This window comes from Meriones unguiculatus, chromosome 4 (assembly GCF_030254825.1).
Source record: "Meriones unguiculatus strain TT.TT164.6M chromosome 4, Bangor_MerUng_6.1, whole genome shotgun sequence".
In the NCBI taxonomy this organism is placed as follows: domain Eukaryota; kingdom Metazoa; phylum Chordata; class Mammalia; order Rodentia; family Muridae; genus Meriones; species Meriones unguiculatus.
Window position 1 is genome coordinate 49,872,142 of NC_083352.1, and position 14,201 is coordinate 49,886,342.

Sequence of the window (14,201 nt, forward strand, 5' to 3'; positions counted from 1 at the left end):
ATCCCAATCATGGCCCCCTTCCTCCTCTCCTCCCTGTCCCATCCTCCCTTCTTCTTTCCCCAACTCCCCTCATCTATTCCCCAGAAAAGGGGAGATCCCCCTTGCAGTTCATCACGTCGCATCAGGATTAAGTGTGTCTTCTTCTGTCTGGTGAGGCAACCCCACCAGGGCAAAGTGATCATAAAGCAAGCAGTGGAGTCCATGTCTGAGACAGCTCCTGATCCCCTTACTTGGAAATCCACATGAAGCCTGAGCTGCCTTTCTGCTACATCGGTGTAGAGGCCTTAAGCCTATTCCATGAATGGTCCTTGCTTGGGTGCTTCAGGCTGAGTCCCCTCTGAGTCCTGGTGACCTGGCTCTGTTGGTCTTCTTGTGGAGCTCCTGTCACCTCCAGATCCTTCTACCCTTGCCCCAACTTTTCTACAAGACTCCCAATGCTTTGCCCGATGTTTGGCTATGAGTCTCAGCATTTGTTTCCATCTTCTGCTGCGTGGAGCCTTTCAGAGGATAGCTATGTTAGACTCCCATCTGCAAGCATAGTGGTTAAGAGTGTCAGGAGCTAGCTCTCTCCCATGGGGTGGGTCTCAGGTTGGGCCATGCATTGGTTGGATATTCCTTCAGTCTCTGCTCTGTCTTTATCCCTGCACATCTTATAGCCAGGATAAATTTTGGGTTGAAGTTTTTGTGGGTGGGTTGGTGCTCCCCTCCCTCCAGCAGGGGTGGTCTTTAGTTTCTTTTCTTTCTTCTTTATCTTGCTAAACCCAGACTTTTATTATGTAAGATTCAACAATGTCTTGCTTTCTATGATCCATTAAACCTCTTCCACACTGGGACCGTCTTCTGCTGCAAATTCATGCTACAATAAGAAGGAAAAAGAGGGAAGGAAAGAAAAGAGACAGAAAGAGAAAGCGGACGAGAGAAGGAAAGAGGAGAGAGTAAGAGAGTGAGTATGTGCTTTCTGTTTTCTGGTATCAGAAGTAAATGTTATTCCCACATGTGTTAAACAAAGACCAAGAGAAAGGCTAGATGAGACTGTAGGAATCAGTAACTCATTATCCAACACTGGGAAAGTCATGGTCTCTACGAATACCAGTTTGTCACATGGTATTGATGGTTATAAATACAATAGCAAAATCTCTTTTTATTGATGAAATTGTGCCTTTACACCAACACACCTACACACACCAATACACACACATACTCACTTTCTCTCTATGTCTGTGTGTGAGAGAGAAACAGAGCACATGTACATGTTTACAGACAAGATTATAACCTTTAGTGTCATCCTTCAGGCTCTGTCTATCTTAGTTTTTGAGGCAGGGTCTCTTTTCGGCCTGAAGCTCACTAAGTAGACTAAGCTGACTGGCCAGCTAGCTTCAGAGATTCATCTGTCTCTGCCTTTCCAGCGCTGGAATTACAAGTGTGTGCCACCACGCCTGGCTTCGTTATGTGGTTTCTGTAGAAAGACCTTGAGTCCTCCTGCCTGCACAGTCTGCACTTTACCAACTGGATTGCTTTCCCTGCCTACCTCCTTTTCTTTGTTGTGACAGAAGACATCTCTGTTTGCTCCTGTCCACGGAATGAAAAGAACTGTATATCTACGAGTGAACGAACACGGATTCCATTAGTTTAAGATCTTTGCCTAATGGCCAATCTTTAGAATCTCATCTGTGACCTAAGAGCTTCCAGAACACCAGAGAGTGTACTGCTACTGAGGAAAAGGGTACACAGTGTCCTGTGGTTGTACCTCATTTATACACACTGAGGCCCTCTGGGATATTTCACTCTCATTTGGCTTCTGTTTCCTGATTGACAAAGAACACAGCCCACTTTCCAAATAATATGCCCAAGGGATACATTGTATTCTCTTGGGTTTGTGGTACTTGTCTCATGAGCTCAATGGGATTTGTGGAAACTGCATATGACTGATTTCTCCTTCTAGACACTTTTGGGGGATAAGGAATAATGTGTATTGAGGTTTTTTTATGTTTTACAATTTATTCATTTTATGTCACTATTGTAGTCCCCTTCCTGAACTCCTCATGGTCCCACCCTTCCTCTCTCTTCCTCCCTATTCCCCTCCCCTAGTCCACTGAAAGGAGGAGATCTCTTCCCCTGCCATCTGCCCCTAGCTTATCAAGTCTCTTCAGGACTGCCTGGATCCTCTTCCTCTGTGGCCTCGAAAGGCTGCATCACCATGGGATAGTGATCAAAGAGCAGGCAATGCAGTTCATGATAGAGGCACCCCCTGCTCCGTTTACTGGGGAACCCACATGGAGACTGAGCTACGTCTGAGCAGGGAGTCTACATCTTCTTCATTCATTGTCCTTGTTGGTATATCAGTCTCTGAAAGACCCCCTGAGCTCAGAATTTTTAGCTTTGTTGGTCTCCTTGTGGAGCTGCTGTCCCCTCCATGTCCTTCTAAACCCCTCCCTCGTCCTCCATAAGACTCCCTGCGGTCTGCCTAAAGTTTGGCCATGAGTCTCAGCATCTGCTTTGATCCCCTGTTGGGTGCAGCCTGTCAGAGGACGGCATGGTAGGCTCCCATCTTGTTCCCTTTCTTCCGCCAATCTGATGTCCATCCTGAATGAGATTTAAGTATGCTCCCTAGGGTCCTCCTTGTTGTTTAGCTTCTTTAGGTCTATAGATTTTAATATGATTATCTTGTATTATACGACTAATATCTGCTCATAAATGACTGGATTCAATGCATGTTTTTCTGTTTCTAGGTACCTCACTCAGGATAATCTTTTTTGAGTTCCATTGATTTGCTTACAAATTTCATGATTTCCTTGTTTTTACTTGACTGAGTGGTATTCCATTGTGTAAATGTACCACAATTTCGGTATCCATTCCTCAGTTGAGGGACATCTGGGTTTTTTCCAGGTTCTGGTTATTATGAATAAGCCTGCTACAAAGATGGTTGAGCAAATGTCCTTGTTGTGTATACTCATTAGGAGTCATTTTATAGCCACATTTTTAGAACACTATTATTTGATTTTATCCTGTGTCTCTGAGCTATCTAGACCCAGGTTCTTCTTCAGACCCAGGCAGTGTCAGGCATGGGTTCTATCTCATAGAGTGGGCCTTCAGTCAAATTAGATATTGGTTGGTTACTCTGACAAGTTTTGTTCCATCATTGTAATAGCAGAGCTTGCAGGCAGGACACCATTGTAAATCAAAGCATTTGTGGCTGGGTTCATTTCTTCTTTGGCAGCAAACAGAGTACCTTCCTGTACCAGAAACACTAGCACATAGGAGGGAAGGCTCTATATAGGCACCAGCCCTACTTCTCCATGCTCAATGAGTGTTGTTGGTGTTATCTTCAACTGTCAGCCCTGGCGAAACTTTTGTTATTTTATTGACACAAATTCCACTGGACCATAAATATAGTGTCCCTAGAATAGCCTGCAGGCTGGGTGAAAAACAACTGATGTGATCATAAATTTTCCTTGAGAAGTTTATTTCATTCATTTCTTTCATGTTCCAAGTGCTCTCCAGCTAGAACCTATGCCCTAAACAAATCTTTTGTGCTGTGGTAGTTGAAAGGAGAATATCCCCCATAGGAATCACATGTTTTACTCAGCTCAGGTCCCAGTTGGTGAAACTGCTTGGGAAGGATTAGAATGTGTGGCTCTGTGGGAGGAGGTGTGTCAGTAGGGGTGGACTTTGAGGTTTCAAAAGCCCATGCCGTTACCAGTTCACTGTCTTGTGCTTGTGGATCAGCCAAAATGATTAATACTCTGATTCCCATGCTATTTTAAAAATTCTTCAATAGTGGAATGTGCTCCACTATCCAAAATTGAAAAAGTACATAAAATTATGTATAATGGAACTGTTAATCAAAGGCCACTAAAATTATATGGCATCATACATATAAAACATAACAAGACTTATTTAGAAACTTTTTTGTCATGTGCCTCTCATACATAAATAAGAAAGTGTGGAAACTATTAAATTCATGTCTTAAATAAGTTCTACATCTATGGGGGGGTGTTGCTGGAGATTTGACTAGAGTTTGAACTTAGGTCATTTTTTATGTGAGACAAGTATCTTATCACTGAGAACAACCTCAGGATATCAGATAACCTAATATCTTTGATTTAATAAGCTACTAATAATCCTGATTCATATATTCTGTGATTTTACACTTACAGTCTGTGTAACTTCATGATAAAGATAAGGATTTGCATCAGAAAATGTGAAAGAAATCCAAAATTATAGCAAATTATGACAGGTTTTCCATCTCTCCATCATATATTTATTACTAAATCATAAATAGTTCTTGAAACTTGAAACAGAGTAACTAATTGTTATAGAAGTGAAATAAGATAGTTCATGTGAATACTCAGCAATTAAAAGCAAGGAAATCATGAAATTTGCAGGCAAATGGGTAGAACTAGAAAAGATCATCCTGTGAGGTATCCCAGAAGAAGGAAGACACACATTGTATATACTTATTTATAAGTGGATATTAGACATATAATATAGGATAAACATACTAAAATCTGTACACCTAAAGAAGTTATGCCTAGGCTCAGGAGGTCCTGCAGAGACTTATGAATCAACCACTGACTATGCATGGAGAGAACCTAGACCTCCTCCTAGATATAGCCCATAGGCATCTCAGTATCCATGTGGGTTCCCTAGAAAGGGTTGCAGAGGCTGTCTCTGACATGAACTCAGTGGATGGCTTTTTTATCACCTCCACCTTTCGAGGTGGCCTTACTAGGTGACAGAGAAAGAGGATCAAGACAGTCATGATGAGATCTGGTAGGCTAGGGACAGATAGTAGGGGAGGAAAACCTCTCCTATCAGTGGGCTAGGGGAGGGACATAGAGGGGGAAGAGAGAGAAAGGGTGAAACCAGGAAGAGAAGAGGGAGAAGGCTAAAGCCTGGATACAAAGTAAATAATTGTAATAAATAATAATAATAAAGAAAACAATGTTTTTTAAAAATTTTTACAAAACTCTACATGCAATGTATATACATTTTCAAACCACTTAATTTCTTAAACCTGAGACCCCAAGCCTTACCTTTATTTATTTAGTTAGTTAGTTATCTATTAAGTTATTTATTTTTAATTTTAAATTTTTTTATTTTTTATATTAATTACAGTTTATTCACTTTGTATCCCATCTGTAGCCCCCTCCCTCAATCCTTCCCAATCCCACTCTCCCTCCCTCATCTTCTCTCATGCCCCTCTCCAAGTCCACTGATAGGGAAGGTACTCCTCCCCTTCCATCTGACTCTAGCCTATCAGGTCTCATGAAGACTGGCTGCTTTGTCTTCTTCTGTGGCCTGGTAAGGCTGCTCCTGCCTCCAGGGGGGTGATCAAAGAGCCAGCCACTGAGTTCATGTCAGAGACAGTCCCTGTTCCCCTTATTAGGGCACCCACTTGGAGACTGAGCTGCCATGGGCTATATCTGTGTAGGGGTTCAAGGTTATCTTCATCCATGGTCCTTGGCTGGAGTATCAATCTCAGAAAAGACCCCTGGGCCCAGATTTCTTGGTTCTGTTGCTCTCCTTGTGGAGTTCCTGTCCCTTCCAGGTCTTTCTGTCTCCCCCTTCTTTCATAAGATTCCCTGTATTCTGTCCAGAGCTTGGCTGTGAGCCTCAGCATCTGCTTTGATACCTTGCTGGGTAGAGTCTTTCAGTGGTCATCTATGGTAGGCTCCTGTCCTGTTCTCTGTTTTCTCCCTCTTCTGATGTCTGTTCCATTTGCCTTTCTGAGTAAGGATTGATCATCTGACCCACGGTCCTCCTTCTTGTTTAGCTTCTTTACAGGTTTTAGTATGTTTATCCTATCCTATAGGTCTAGTATCCACTTATAAGTGAATATATGCCATGTGTGTCTTTCTGCTTCTGGGATACCTCAATCAGGATGATCTTTTCTAGTTCCCACCATTTGCCTGCAAATTTCATGATTTCCTTGTTTTTAATTGCTGAGTAGTATTCCATTGTGTAAATGTACCACAATTTCTGTATCTATTCTTCTACTGAGGGACATTTGGGTTGTTTTCAGGTTCTGGTTATTATGAATAAAGCTGCTACAAACATGGCTCAGCAAATGTCCTTGTTGTGTATTTGAGCATATTTTGGATATATGCCCACAAGTGGTGTAGCTGGATCTTGAGGAATTTTTTTATTATTATTTAATGCAATTCTAAGCCTTACCTTTAAAGAACATTCTTTTTGTCTCAACTGTATTTTCTAAATCCAACTTTCCTCTTAATTTTTACTTTGAAAAAAAAAATTGTTATTTTACTGGTACAAACATTTTACATCCAAATGAATTGGCTAAGTGGAAAAAGATGTGTCACTTCTGCGGAAAAAGAACACATTAGGTCTTTTGGAAAGAAAAAAGTGGGTCCAAGAACGGTAGGTAGGTGCTTTGTTCATTGTCCAAGTCCTGTCTGAGAGGAACTTGAAACACAAAGTCCTGTCTCCATATCTGGAGGAAGCAGCTGCAAGGGTGATACAGAGCCCATTCTTATAAACAGAGAGCACCAGCACATCTGCTCGAGCATGAATATTAGATTTGCTGAGTTCTGCTGACATCACCATGAGAGATAAGAGTATTGCGAAGAGTGGGGCAGCTTTCGGCTGGAGTGGTTGCCAGCAGAGATAAGTGAGTGGCAGGAGGCTAGTGAACGCCGTGTCCATCTCGACAACCTCGTCTGTGACTGGAGGCCACTGCTCAGTCAAGTGTCATCTTAAATATCACTAATACAGAACAAGTGGATCAACATGAACTCTGAACCTTTGTTTCTTTAATAGCGAAGGGCTAGCAGCTGCCTGCATCTGGAAACTGTGTGAAAACTCTAGACAGCTGTATCATAATAAACAAACTTCTGCAAGAAGAATTCCACACAATCTACTGTTCCTTTTACATTCTTGCCCCTTCTCTGGCCTCATTACGTTGTAATCTCACATCTAATTATATTTTATCAGTTTATTATTTCTGCAACTTGAGAATTAAATTAAAAACATATTGAAAAAAAAAAACCTAAATCACCAACAGTTGTTCTTTATTCTTGTTTTGCATTAGCAACTGTGTGATTACTGGGGCCTAAGTAGCCCATGCCGCCAGCATGAAGGGGTGCTTTTGGCAGTAATGGAGCAGAATGGGTAGCCAACACACTGGGGCTGTAGAATATGATTTACCAGCTCTGGAGCTCTGGGGTCTACATTTTCATAAATATAAGTGACAAATTATCAATAAATCACTCTCTGGTTCACCATAATGCATAATGTTTATTGAAACCCAGTTCCAATAAATACGAGTCGCCCTTTTTAGCCAAAGCATAAGAAACAAAGATGACAGGAATTACAAACAGAAATGAAAAATGGTGAATAAGCCCTTTGGCCAGCAATGAGGGTTTTTTTTTTTCTCCCTTTTCAATCCAACCTGAGACCACTGGATTCTGAAAGAAATTTTTATATGTGAACACTTGTTTCGAAATACCATTTAGTTTTCCTTGGGTCACAAGAATTTAGAAAGTCAGGCAGTGTGAGCTGTGCTTGACAACTGAAAGGGCCTTGTGTTTTCTCCCTCCCTTTTTATGGATGAGACTCGGTGAGATTCTGCTAAGATGATTGTAGTACTAATTATACTGTCTTGGTGTTCCGTGAGTTTCAAATGTGCATATACATAGATAGATAGATAGATAGATAGATAGATAGATAGATAGATAGATAGATATAATTCAACCATGTTAAATACTGCAAACTCAACTCAAAGAGACAGAAAAGTGTATTATTAACATTGAAAGGAATTGGTGTCTTGCCTATGAAATTTGTAAGCACATTTTAGCCGTTTTCTGTACTTATTTCGCTAAGGGAAAAAAAAGATTGCTCACTTATTTTTATGTTTCATTTATTGTTTATTTATTTCATAATCCATAACGCATTTTGTGATTTATCCTCTGGGTTCTAAAAGTAAAATTAAGAAGTGTCACAGACAATGTTGTTACAATGCCCTATAGCGCTACAAACCTGTTCAACAGCTGGAAGCAATTGACATTGGGTAGCATTTGACTTGAACAACACTTTAAAAAGTCAACTTGAATCTTAATTGAAATACCCTATATTTCACACTGGATATATGACTCAATTCTAATCTTTTGTTTCCTTTTTGAGAGAAAAGGCAGTGGAAAGCCATGCTGTTAATGAGGTTATTTATTATCAATTACAGTATTTACTCTAACAAAGATGTTCTTAGAAACCTACTCTCTCAAATACACTTCCATTTGTGTATATATACTAAATTATTAATATATAACTGATGATTTTAAATCTCTTCTTTTTGAGAAACAGTATAATAAATAACATTTAAATCAACAAAAATTAATATGTCCTAGATGACTCATTAAAGTGTTTATTGTGCATGATAACTCTTTAGCCTCACCCCTATTATTAATGTAACTACTCAGAATATTTTTCATATTCAAGTTTTATATATTTGTTTACATATCTTTAATACTACACATTCTTAAGCTGTCTAAAACCTATCACATTAAAATAACTCAGAATGATATAGAAAAGAGACTAATCAACAAGACTTCATTGTACAAGTACAAGTCTGCTTTAAAGTGCCAGACTGCTTTCCTGGATATTTTGACATTTGTACACAGTAACTACATGAGGTAATTAACTATCATTATTATCTACACTTACCAAATGAGAAGTTTGAAACACAGAGTTTGAGCAACTTGCCTAAACATCATATTAGTAAATGACAGCGCCAAGCTAAATGGAGGAGCTTTAGCAAATTTCTCCCATTTTAAATACTATAGGTGTTCCCAAACAAGCATATGCCAATCGATTATTTTAAAGTCCATCATATATTAAATGAAAAGTACATATTTAAATACGGGAATCATTTTATGGTAATAAGACTCTAAGTTTTTGCATTTATAAACTTATTTATTAGAGTTTCACTTCATCGTTCAGAATGGCCTTAAACTCATAATTGTTTTGCCTCAGCCTCCTAAGTGCTGGGCTTACTCGATCGTACCAATATATGTGACTTGAGTTCCATTTTATGATGCTAAACTCTTCCGTACACTTTAATTATCTAGCAACAGAAGCACAAGTCCATTTGTATCTTTGAAAAGCCACTTCGGCACGACCAGGACCAGAACTTCGAACAGTGCAACAATCCAGAGGTTTCTCTCTCTTCTTTGCAAACTGATTTCTTCTCAAGCACTTTTGTGCCCACTGGCAAGTAAATTTAAATTGTCCCTATTGTAGTTAGAGATAGCAAAAACAAACATTCCCTCTTAGTAGCTGAAGTGAAATTTCCAAACAGTAATCCTCATTAGCCCTGTTGGGTCGTGTGCCAGTGTCTGAACCATCGCGCTGGCCAGAAAGAGCAAATGATTTATCATCTGGACCTGTGTATAAAAGCATTCCTCCCAGGACTAAGACTGGAGGTATGGTGCCGCTCCAGAGGAAAATCAGGTTAGCTATTGCTATCAAAAGAAGGGAAGAAAATGGCTGACTGAAAGAAAAACAGTCTACAGAACTCCCAGATGTAAGTTCTCTTAAAATGATTTTTAGCTCATTAGAGAAATCTCCTCAGTGTAAATATAACATGTGGTACTGAGTCAGGTAGAGTTCAGTTGCAGTTGAGAAAGTCTGCTCAAGCTAGTTTAAGCACAAAAGGATTTATTACAGGGTTTTAAGACACATATTTCTCAAGGCAAACAAAGAGCCAGGGTTTCCTTTAAGGTCATAGGAAATATGCTAAGAGTAGGTTAATCTTTTTAGTGTAAAGGGGCTGGTTTTGTATAAATATTCCACACTGAGTTTGGAATCCTGCATTTCCTCTTTCTCCCTTCTCTAACTTCTCTAGGTTTGCCTGCGACTTTCCAATTTTTAACACTGAAAATTCCCATCCTGGGAGCACTTCAGGCCCAGGCACATCACAAAGATTGTTCCTGTCCCTGAACATAGTGGTTCCAGAAGCTATTGGGCTAAATCAAAATCTGAGGCAGAGCAAAAGCAATAGAATCAAAGATGTGAAAGTGACAGACCAGAAAGATGCACATAGCTTGTAGCTATGCCATGAAGTCTAAAATATAGAGAGGGAGGATCTTAATTGGCTAGGTTTCTCTGCAGAGTGCATCAGAGGTTAGCAAGAGAGACTCCAGGGCTCAAGTCTGCTAAGGAGGTGGAATCCAGTAAAACAGGAGATAACCCCAAATTGCCATGCATTACAGGCTCTTCATGGGTTGGAAGGGACAGCTAGAGCTCCACAACTGTGTTCTAATTTCAGTCCCCAAGCACAGGAATACCAGACTGTTAGCAATATTGCAGGCTTACACATTACTCCCTGTTTCAAAATTTAGTGGGGAAGTATTATCTATGTTTGTACAATGAGAGTAAATTCTGATGATGACTGCTAAAGTTTCCCACCTCTGGGACAAGACTAAAATACTTATTAAATCAGTCTTCTCTCAGTATCCAGCTCTCCTCTTTTAGGCATCCTTCAGAGGAATTTCCTCTCCCTACCCTTGGAATTTGGGAGTTTTCTCTTATCCTATGAGCACTAAAAAGAGGATAGTACCCTTGAGTCTTCAATGCTTACATATAGTTTTACTAAATTCCTACAATCTTTCTTTCCTGGGAAGAGGAAGATATACTTCATCAGAATGGTTCAACAAGGCTGTATTATTTGCTCTCTTCATGTATAGGTGCCCCGCTCATCCATGCTGTAACAGCCACACTCTTACCTCTTCTACACATAACCCATAAGTCTCATCTACATGTCTGATTTGAAATTAACTTAAGTTTCTGATTTTGCCAAGCCTTAGAGCCTTGTTCTTTCTCCTTTTGAGTTTTCCTCTTGAAGACATGTAGATCTATACAGGACATCTTCACATTAAAGACTTAGCAGATGGTTCACCTCTGAGTTTGTAGTGGCAAAGCAGTTTACCATTTAATGTTAAATCTTAGTGCAGTTTATTCATGTTGTATAGTCATTTTAATTTTGTGAGAAATGTACCATCAATTTCTTTTTATTCTTTTCTGTGTGTGTGTGTGTGTGTGTGTGTGTGTGTACATATTTTGATGTGGAGGCCTGGGGTTGAGGTTGGAAATCATGGGTTCTTCTACCTTATTCAATTAGGCGTGGTTGGTTTCTTAATTAAACGTAGAACTCACTGATGTGACTAGTCTTGCTATCTAGCTTGCTTTGGGAGATTCCCTTTTTCTGTCTTCTGAGGCAGAAGTACATACAGGTTGCCATGTCCATTTGGCCTTTACATGGGATGAACTCTGATCCACATGCTTGAACAGCAAAGACTTTAATCATTGATCCATCTCCCCAGTGCCCTGTATCACCAATTTTTATTTTATTTTAATTTGTCATTATCATCATCATCATCATCATCATCATTATTATCATAATTTATTCACTGTGTATCCCTGTTGTAGCCCCCTCCCTCTTCTCCTTCTGGTGCCATACCCCTTCCCTAGTCCACTGATAGGTGAAGTCCTTCTTCTCTACTGTCTGACTCTAACCTATCAGGTCTCATAAAAACTGCCTGGATTCCCTTTCTCTGTGCCCTAGTAAGACCATCCCACCAGCAGGAGGTGATCAAAGAGCAGGCAACCAAGTTCATGTCAGAGACTGCCCCTGCTTCCCTTACTAGGTAACCCACGTGGAGGCTGAGCTGCCTATGGGCTACCTCTGAGTATGGTCCTTGGTTGATACATCAGTCTCTGCAAGGCCCCTGGGCTCAATTTTTTTTCTCTGTGGATCTACTTGTGAAGCCTCTGTTCCTTCCAGGTCTTTCTATCTCCCCCCATCTTCCACAAGACTCCTTGCACTCTGCCCAAAGTTTGTCCTTGATTCTCTGCATCTGCTTCGATCCCCTGCTGGATGGAGTCTTTCAGAGGACATCTGGGGTAGACGCCACAAAAAAAAAAAAAAAAAAAAAAAACATACAATGGAAAAAAAGATAGTATCTTCAACAAATGGTGCTGGGTGTGTGTCTACATGTAGAAAGTAGAAATATGCAAATAAATCCATATTTATCACCCTGAACAAAAGTAAAGTCCAAATTGATCAACAATTTTTAAACACTAGTATCTCATCATTGTCCTCTAAATTCATATGCATTTTCTACAATATGAGCTTAATATAAAAATCTTAAATCACTTAAAAGAATATTTATACATTATACACTGTTTTAAAAATATTTTTTTCTTTTCCTCCATGGGGATTTTATGATTTTTTGTGTGTCTCTCTTTTGTCCTTAAATGTCAGTATTATGTATGGCAACTGAGTACTACATATATATTTTTTTTAAAAATCCGTGTGTGTTTATGGAGAGTATCTGTAAGAGAACCCTTCCCTGAAAGACATGCGCGAAGGATTAATTATGTGATAATGATCACTACAACAAAGACAGCATTCTGTTTGGATTCATTTCCTGCACCTGCTGCAGGTGATCACTGCCTCTGTTGATGGAAGTAAACAACACATTTCAAATCACTTTTCTGACTTTTAGAACACATAGCTTTCTTGTTTTACTTTGATTGCAGCCTGCAGAAATTATGAATTAAGGGAAATTTATCTCTGGACCTTGACCTCTTCCTTTCTAGTCTTTTAGAACCTTTTTTTTCTTTGGGTAGCCATTTTCATATATAGTACCGCTCTAGAATTTAAAGAAACTGACTAATACTCTCTGGAGTGGGAAAATCGAGACTAGAGCATCAAATGCAATGAACATACATGATCTGTTTAATCTGTGCAGAATTATTTTTTAAATGAATGTGTTACCATCATCCCAAGGAAATTCACATGAACACATCAATTGCCACAGATAATTTAGACTTACATTTCTTATAAAACCTTATTAGAGATGAAGTGTGCTGGCCTTTAATTGCTGTGATAAAATACTTAGGAGGAGCAACTGGAAGGTGGAGAGTTTCATTTGAGCTCAAGGTTTTAGAGATTTCCGCTCCATCTCTTTTGTGCACGAGGCTTACCATAGTGGTGGGAAATGTGTTAGAGGGAGCTCATCAATTTACAGCAACCAGGTGGAGGGGGACAGAGAAAAGAGAAGGGCCTGGATTTACACCAAGATACAACAGCCACTGGCACACCAAGTAGGCTACCTCCTTCCGCAAAGCCCCATATTCGAAAGTTCCTACAACCTCCAAAAAAATGCCTTCAGATGAGGACTCCCCCGTGGAATGAATCCACTCAGTCATTCAGAGCCTTTGTGATCAATTCTACCTCAATGACTGGATTCATTTGCTGGGACCAAGCCTTCAGCACATGTCTTTACACAGGGAACTTCATATTCAATCCATAGCGAAATTATTAACTGTCTTATGATACATCTCTAGCAAACCACAAAATTCCCTGTGTTCTGTCTTGGTACACTGATGTCTTGGCCCCTACAGGATTTTAGTTCGCTACTCCCGTATATGATATTAAGTCAAAACGGATCAGTTTTTACAGTACCAGTTCATATAAAAGTGGTTGTTGAGCTGAGATTTAATGTATCACTGATTACAGCCTACCATCCTAAACCATCTCAGTGCCTTCTAGTTGATCCAGACTGTCAAGCAAAACCAGTTGAGATGACTCTTTATTCTATCAGCTAAAGAGAAATAAATACTTGGCCTTTTTGAATGCCTTCAGGACTCTATCCCAGTTATGACAAATTTCTCTCTTGATATTGGACCAAATCATAGAAGATATCAAATACCTATTTAATCTAGCTCTGGGTGAAAGAATTTTCTTATTGATTCTCAGAGAACTAGAGTCACTTGTTTTCAAAGGTGAAACTTGAAATTATCATTTTGGTTATGAGTCTTAGTATCTGCTTTGATACACTACTAGGTAGAGTCTTTCGGGGGGCCCTCTGCAGTAGGCTCCTGTCCTGTTACTTGTTTTCTCCTATGTCCAATGCACCTCCCATTTGTCTTTCTAAGTGAGGATTGATCATCTTACACCAGGTCCTCTTTCTTGTTTATCTTCTTTAGGTGTATAGTTTACATTATGTTTATCATATCTTATAGAACTATATGAGTGAGTATATACCATGTGTGTCTTTCTCCTTGTGGGATACCTCACTCAGAATGATATTTTCTAGATCCCACCATTTGCCTGCAAATTTCATGATTTCCTCCTTTTTGATTGCTGAGTAGTATTCCATTGTGTAAAAATACCACAATTT